Source organism: Arachis hypogaea, chromosome 20, assembly GCF_003086295.3.
Source record: "Arachis hypogaea cultivar Tifrunner chromosome 20, arahy.Tifrunner.gnm2.J5K5, whole genome shotgun sequence".
In the NCBI taxonomy this organism is placed as follows: domain Eukaryota; kingdom Viridiplantae; phylum Streptophyta; class Magnoliopsida; order Fabales; family Fabaceae; genus Arachis; species Arachis hypogaea.
Window position 1 is genome coordinate 36,687,525 of NC_092055.1, and position 7,305 is coordinate 36,694,829.

The window sequence follows — 7,305 nt, forward strand, 5'->3', positions numbered from 1 at the left end:
AGAACACTTTGAAGACTCACAAGAACAACAAGAACATGAAGATAGAACACCAAACTTAAAAACTTTAGAAAACCAAAATAAAATTTTCAAAAACTAAAGAAAAATCAACAAGAAAACACCAAACTTAAAGTTTGGCACAAGATTTATTCAAAGAAAAATTATTTTTGAAAAAAATTTTTTTTTTAAAAGAAGATAGCCAATTACTAAGAACATAAGCACAACGCTCTAACCAATTGAGCTATAAATTTAACGTGTTTTAACAAGGCATTTAGTAAATAAAAATTTTTTTTGAAACTAAAAATTCAAAAAAAAAAGCACAAGAAAAACAAGAAAAGACACAAAACAAGACAAACCAAAGATCAAACAAGGAAAATAAACAAGAACAACTTGAAGATTAAGAAAGAACAATGAACACAAATTCAAAAATTTAAAATAAAATAAAATAAAATAAAAAAAATGCAATTGACACCAAACTTAAAATATAAAACTAAACTCAAGCAGAAAAACTCAATTATCAGTTTATAAAATTTTCAAAAAATTTAAAAAGAAAAAATAAGGATTTAAAAGAAAAGAAATTTCAACCAAAAACAATAATAGAAAACTCTAAACCAAAAAGAAAAATTTTTCCTAATCTAAGCAACAAAATAAACTGTCAGTTATCCAAACTCGAACAATCCCCGGCAACGGTGCCAAAAACTTGGTGCACGAATTGTGAATCACACTTTTCACAACTCGTACCACTAACCAGCAAGTGCACTGGGTCGTCCAAGTAATACCTTACGTGAGTAAGGGTCGAATCCCACAGAGATTGTTGGCTTGAAGCAATCTATGGTTATCTTGTAACTCTTAGTCAGGATATCAATTATATTTATCAGTTTGAATTGCAAAAAATAAAAGAGCATGAAATAAATACTTGTTCTGCAATAATGGAGAATATGTTGGAGTTTTGGAGATGCTTTGTCTTTTGAATCTCTGCTTTCCCCCTGTCTTCTTCTTCACGCACGCAAGGTTCCTCCTATGGCAAGCTGTATATTGGTGGATCACCGTTGTCAATGGCTACCATCCCTCCTCTCAGTGAAAATGGTCTAGGTGCGCTGTCACCGCCCGGCTAATCATCTGTCGGTTCTCACTCATGCTGGAATAGGATCCGTTGGTCCTTTTGCGTCTGTCACTACGCCCAACCTTTGTGAGTTTGAAGCTCGTCACAGTCATTCAATCCCTGAATCCTACTCAGACTACCACAGACAAGGTTTAGAGTTTCCGGATTCTCAAGAATGCTGCCAATGGATTCTAGCTTATACCACGAAGATTCTGATTAAGGAATCCAAGAGATACTTATTCAATCTAATGTAGAACGGAGGTGGTTGTCAGGCACGCGTTCATAGGTTGAGAATGGTGATGAGTGTCACAGATCATCACATTCATCATATTGAAGTGCGAATAAATATCTTTGATAGAAACAAGCGTGTTTGAATGGAAAACAAAAGTAATTGTATTAATTCATCGAGACACAGCAGAGCTCCTCACCCCCAACAATGGAGTTTAGAGACTCATGCCGTCAAAGAGTACAAAGTTTAGATTGAAGATGTCATGAGGTACAAAATAATCCTCTAAAAGTTGTTTAAATAGTAAGCTAGTAATCTAGGTTTACAGAGAGTGAGTAAACTATGATAGATAGTGCAGAAATCCACTTCTGGGGCTCACTTGGTGTGTGCTGGGGCTGAGACTTAAGCTTTACACGTGCCAAGGCTGTTTCTGGAGTTAAACGCCAGGTTGTAACCTGTTTTGGGCGTTTAACTCCAACTTGTAACCTGTTTCTGGCATTTAACGCCAAACTACAGCATGGAACTAGCGTTGAACGCCAGTTTACGTCATCTATCCTTGAGCAAAGTATGGACTATTATATACTGCTGGAAAGCCCTGGATATCTAATTTCCAACGCAATTGGGAGCGCGCCAATTGGACTTTTGTAGCTCCAGAAAATCCATTCCGAGTGCAGAGAGGTCAGAATCCAACAGCATCAGCAGTCCTTTTTCAGCCTGAATCAGATTTTTGCTAAGCTCCCTCAATTTCAGCCAGAAAATATCTGAAATTATAGAAAAATACACACACTCATAGTAAAGTCCAGAAATATGAATTTTGCCTAGAAACTAATGAAAATATACTAAAAACCAATTAAAACATACTAAAAACTACATGAAATTAACCCCAAAAAGCGTATAAAATATCCGCTCATTACCAGGTCCAATTCCAACTTGTTTCTGAGTGTATTTCATGCAGAATTGAAGTCCAAGAAAAAGGGGGAGCAATTAGTTTAGCCAACATGAGCCTTTAGTTAGTTTTCTAGAGAGAAAAGCTCCCTCTTCTCTCTAGAATTAGGTTAGGATTAGATTAGATTATTCTAAATTCATGTTTAATTACTTGATCTCATCTTATTCCTTTTATAATTTCTCATTTCTACGTCTTGATTCTCTTATTTGTAATGTTAATTTCTCATTTTGCTCTCTTTTGTAATGAGGAACCCATGTTGGATTTGATTTACTTTTAATGCAATTTAATATTTGATGTTTCTTTATTGTTGATTTGAGTTATTGATCTCAATTTTCTTGCACATTAGTAGTTGTTAGACTTTACTATTCTTGCAATTTATGAAGTTTACATTTGTTGCACTCTATGTGTTTGATGAAATGTTCTCTTTAGTTTTTGAGTAGTTTTGTCAACTCTTGGTCTAAGCCAAGGGAATTGGGTAATCTTGAGTCATTGGGTATGATGGAATTGGTGATTTGAGAATCCATGGTGATCAATTTGATACCCATTGACGCTAACCCACTACCAAGTTAATTAGTAGGTAGGTTAGGACTTAAGGGTTGACGTGATCAAATCTATTTGACGTACTTCAAGCTTAGGAGTAAATTTTACATACTTAAGGCTTTTGGGAAGTAGACTTAATAGGTTAGCCTCTCATGATTATCAATATTCGGTTTGTTGATAAGGATGGTGATCCCAATTACTCAAATCTTAGCCAAGAGTGCTTTATTTTGCTTTCTTTACTTACTCACTTAATTTACTTTCTTGCCATCTCATGAACCAAAACCCCCCTCTTTACCCCTTCATAGCCAATAACTAAGCACTACATTGTTTCCTAGGGAGATGATCCGGAGTCTAAATACTCCGGTTAATTCATATTTGGAGTTCGTTACTTGTGAAAAAACCACCATAATTTAATTTGATGCGAGAATTGTTCGTTGGTTTGGGGCTATACTTGCAACGCAAATATCTTGTGAAATTTCCTACCGACAACAAAATTCTTGCGATCAAATTAATGGCGCCGTTGCCGGGGATGACAATGGTGCTATGTTATTGGCTATTGTACATATTGTGAATTGCTTGAATTTTAGTTTGTTTGCTAGTTTTTGCTGGTTTAGGAATTTATCTTCTTCGTTTCTTATTAATCTTTGTTTTTATTTTCTCTTTCACTAGGAATTCTCATCCTTTTGGCTATGAGTGTAGTTCAAATTATGTTGTAGGAAATGAAAGCTCCAGTGAGGATATGCATCAAGGATTTGGAATTCAAGGATGGGAGGAACCTCAAGCTTATGAACAACCTTCATGGCAACAACCTCCTACAAACTCTTATGGGTATAATCCTGATCCTAATGTGTATCAATCCAATGTGTGTGATGACCCTCATTGTGGTTGTCAACCACAATCATCATATGCATGTGATCCCACTCCTCAATATAGCCATACACCATACTCACAAGCCTCACACTACCATTCAACTCCATATGACCATAACTCATACACACCGTATCAACCACCATTTGAATCACATATAGAACAACCACCATCTCAATACCAATACTCCTAAGAACCACAAATTCCACATACACCACCTCAAGAATTCCACTAATATGAACCACCTTCCAACATTAACAATCTTTCCTCAAACACCAAACCCTATCTTCCACCACTACCTCCCGACGAAGCCTTCATATTAGAACTAAGAGACCTTGAATCTCGTATCTTAAGGTGACAAGAGGAGGATGAAACTAAGTTCAAGGAGCTAAGAGCAAGGATAGCTAGCATGGTAGATGCCGTGAATCACCTAACATCCCACTTAGGCTCATGTACCTTGAGTACTTCCATTGTTGAATGTGGAGAAACTATCAAGGAGCCTAGTGACAGAGTGAACTTGAAGCTCCATGGTGAGGAAGAAGAGTTGAAGTAAGAGGTACAACAAGAGGAAAAGGTAGAGATTAGCAAACAAAGGGAAGTAGTGGGTGGATGTTTGGAATATGTTGATCATATAAAGAATGTTAAAGAGGAGAGTAAAGTTGCAGAAGTAAACAGAGAGTTGAAGGAAAATGATCAAGAAGTGGATTCCATCACTAGTGATTTTGTCCACATTGACCAATTCCCTTGACAATCTTGTTAAGCCTTCCCCCAGTGGACCAGAATGCGAGGTTGAGGAGGGTGCGCCACCTCCAAAACCCATTATAAGTAAAGAACTGGAAGAAGTGTTCCAAGCAACAAGCCCTCCTATCTATGATGATTCCGCATCAACATATGATCCTTTCGAGTTTGAAGAGTCTCTCTCCAAAATGCTTAAATTTGATGATGAGGTAGACTTCACTAGACCTTCGATCTATGATGAGAGTGATGGGGAGAAGATAGAAGAAATTGGTGAGGAAGGATGTGAACTTGAGGAAGCTTGGCATGAGGAGAAACTCGAAGAACCTTGCCAAGTGGTGGAAGCCTCTAGAAGAGGATGGACGGGAGTAGAGCATGCTTTATCAAGACCCTTGGAAACTCCTTCACCTAGTTCACCATCCAATCCTTCGCTTGAGTGGGTAAAACTCCTAACTTTCAGCTTTAATATCCCACTTGAGTATGGTTTGCTTGAGACGGATGGCCAACTTAGGGCGCTTTGTGGAATTAAGCAAAAAAGGAGGATGTTTAGTGGTTGGCATTGTAAATCTAGACTCATTATGGTTGGGAGTTCAAAATTGAAGAACATGGATTGGTGTAATGCTCAATTAAATGGGTCAATGAGAGTAGTTTGGTGCTTCCATGAGAATTCTGCTTTCTCGTCGCCCAGACAAAGTCAAGGCAATCAACTAGAAGATAGGTGCGAGGACAAGATATGGGACCCTAGATTACCCTGTGAGAGTCAATTTTGGGAGCTCGTGTCTTGGAGAGGACCTCACTCAAGCTTAGTGAAGATGTTTGGAACTTCTGACAACCGATTAAAAGACAAGCACTCTTGGAGGTTCAAGGATGGATACAAGCATAAGCCACCTTGACAAGAAGCCTCCCAATGTCCAACTTAAGGACTTAAACTAAAAGTGCTTGGTGGGAGACACTCCACCATAGTAAACTCTTTCCATTCTCTTGTAGATATAATGAATGAATGAATTGAGTTCCATTGTATATAATCTCTTTACTTCTTGGCATATTTTGCTTGCTTGCTAAGATGTTTATACATTCTATCCTTTGATTAGGGATGATTCTTTGAATTTGAGTTTTTGCTTGACTTGCAAGTTTTCTCAATTTGTTTGAAAAATCCCCAATATTTCAAAAATGTGTTTAATTTTGTAGCTTAGCTAGTTTTAAAATTTTAGAGGAGGATGAGAAGGTTATGAGCCCTCTTTGATGCTCATTAAAAAAAAAATTCTAGCCACGCGCAAGCGCAAAGCGCGCGCGCGTCGGCTGCGCATTTTAACTATCTGGGCCAAGGACCAGAGAGTTGTGCCACTTTTGGGCCAACTCTGTGTCTCAACCCACGCGGACGCACGCTGTACACGTCTGCGCCACTCCCTGTTTCACTACCCACGCGTTGGCGTACTTCGCGCCTCCGCGCCCATGTCATAAGTTCAGCCATCGACGCGCAAGCGCACAATGCGCGCGCGAGTCGATGCATTTTAGCATCACCCAGGCCAAAGGACCCGAGAGTCGTGCCAACTCTGGGCCTCTTTTGTGCCTATGGCCTAGCACACCTTGCAAACACGCACCGTACGCGTCCGCGCCGATCCCTAATTCTTCCATCTACGCGTAAGCGCGTATGGCGCTTCCGAGCCAATCCTTAATTACCTCCAACCACATGGACGCGCACGGTGCGCGCACGCATGGGTTCGAATTTTTACTTACCCAGGGATGCGACGCCCTAGCGCATTCACGCAAAACCCCCTTCATCCCTCACCCAACGTCTCTCCTTCACCTTTTCACCCATAACCACCACCATCATCTCCATAACCAACCTCCCTCCAGAGCACGTCGGCGCACACCACCGCCGCCATTGCCGTGCGCGCCCAGCCCTCTTCCTCGCTCTCCCTCTCTCTCACTCCATCTTCTCTGTCTCTGCTCTCTCTCACATCGGCTCTGTCTCTCTCGCACAACACCCCTGCTCCGCCGCGAGCCCAGCTGCGACTCCATTGTCGCCGGCGCTTGCTTCCCTATGCCACCAGACCGCCGTTCTCCCTTCCCCGTCCTCTGTTTCATCTTTTAACTTCTCTGTTTCCCAGGTTTCTGCTTCCCCTGTTCTGCTTCCCTTTTACTGCCTATTGTTAATATTAATTAATTATCTTAGTTAGTTAGTTTAGTTTACTTTATGTGGTTAGCAAATCTGGGCTGAGTAGTGGATTTGGGCGTAATTGAATATTTTGCTGCTGTGTGAATTTGTTCTGTTTTATTGAATTGCTCTGTTCTCTTGGATTGTTCTGTGTTCATTTAAAAATGTTGATGCTGCTTGCTTGTGTTTGATTAATAAAAGGAACTGCTGCTGTTCTTTGTGCTGTTCACTTTACTTTGCTACTACATCATTGGTTGTCTGTTATATCCATGTGAATTCATATATATGATTTTGTGTTTTCAAGTATTAATGAACTCATATGGAACATGATTTGCTGTTTGAACTTGGGAAATAGCCAATGTACTACTGAAATGCTGCCGGATTTTTCCTAACCATGTTCCATGAATTAACAATGCTTTGATTGGTATAACAAACTCTAGTTGATGATTTCTATTTCAAATAGAATTTTGTTACCTAAAAGGTTTTGAAAAATCCTCATGGGCATGTTTACAAGTTTTTGGTTATGCTTCCAATATTCTTTGCTTGCTTGCAATGCTAATTTGCAATATGCATTGTATGATTAAGTAATTTTTCAGATTAACCAGAAACTTGGTTTTCATTTAGAGTTAAGCCCAGCTTGCTCACTTTCACAAGATTGATGATTCTTTCTACCTATGTGGCCACTATGATTCAACTCCTCTATGCCCTTGGTCACATGTGCATAAAATTTTCAA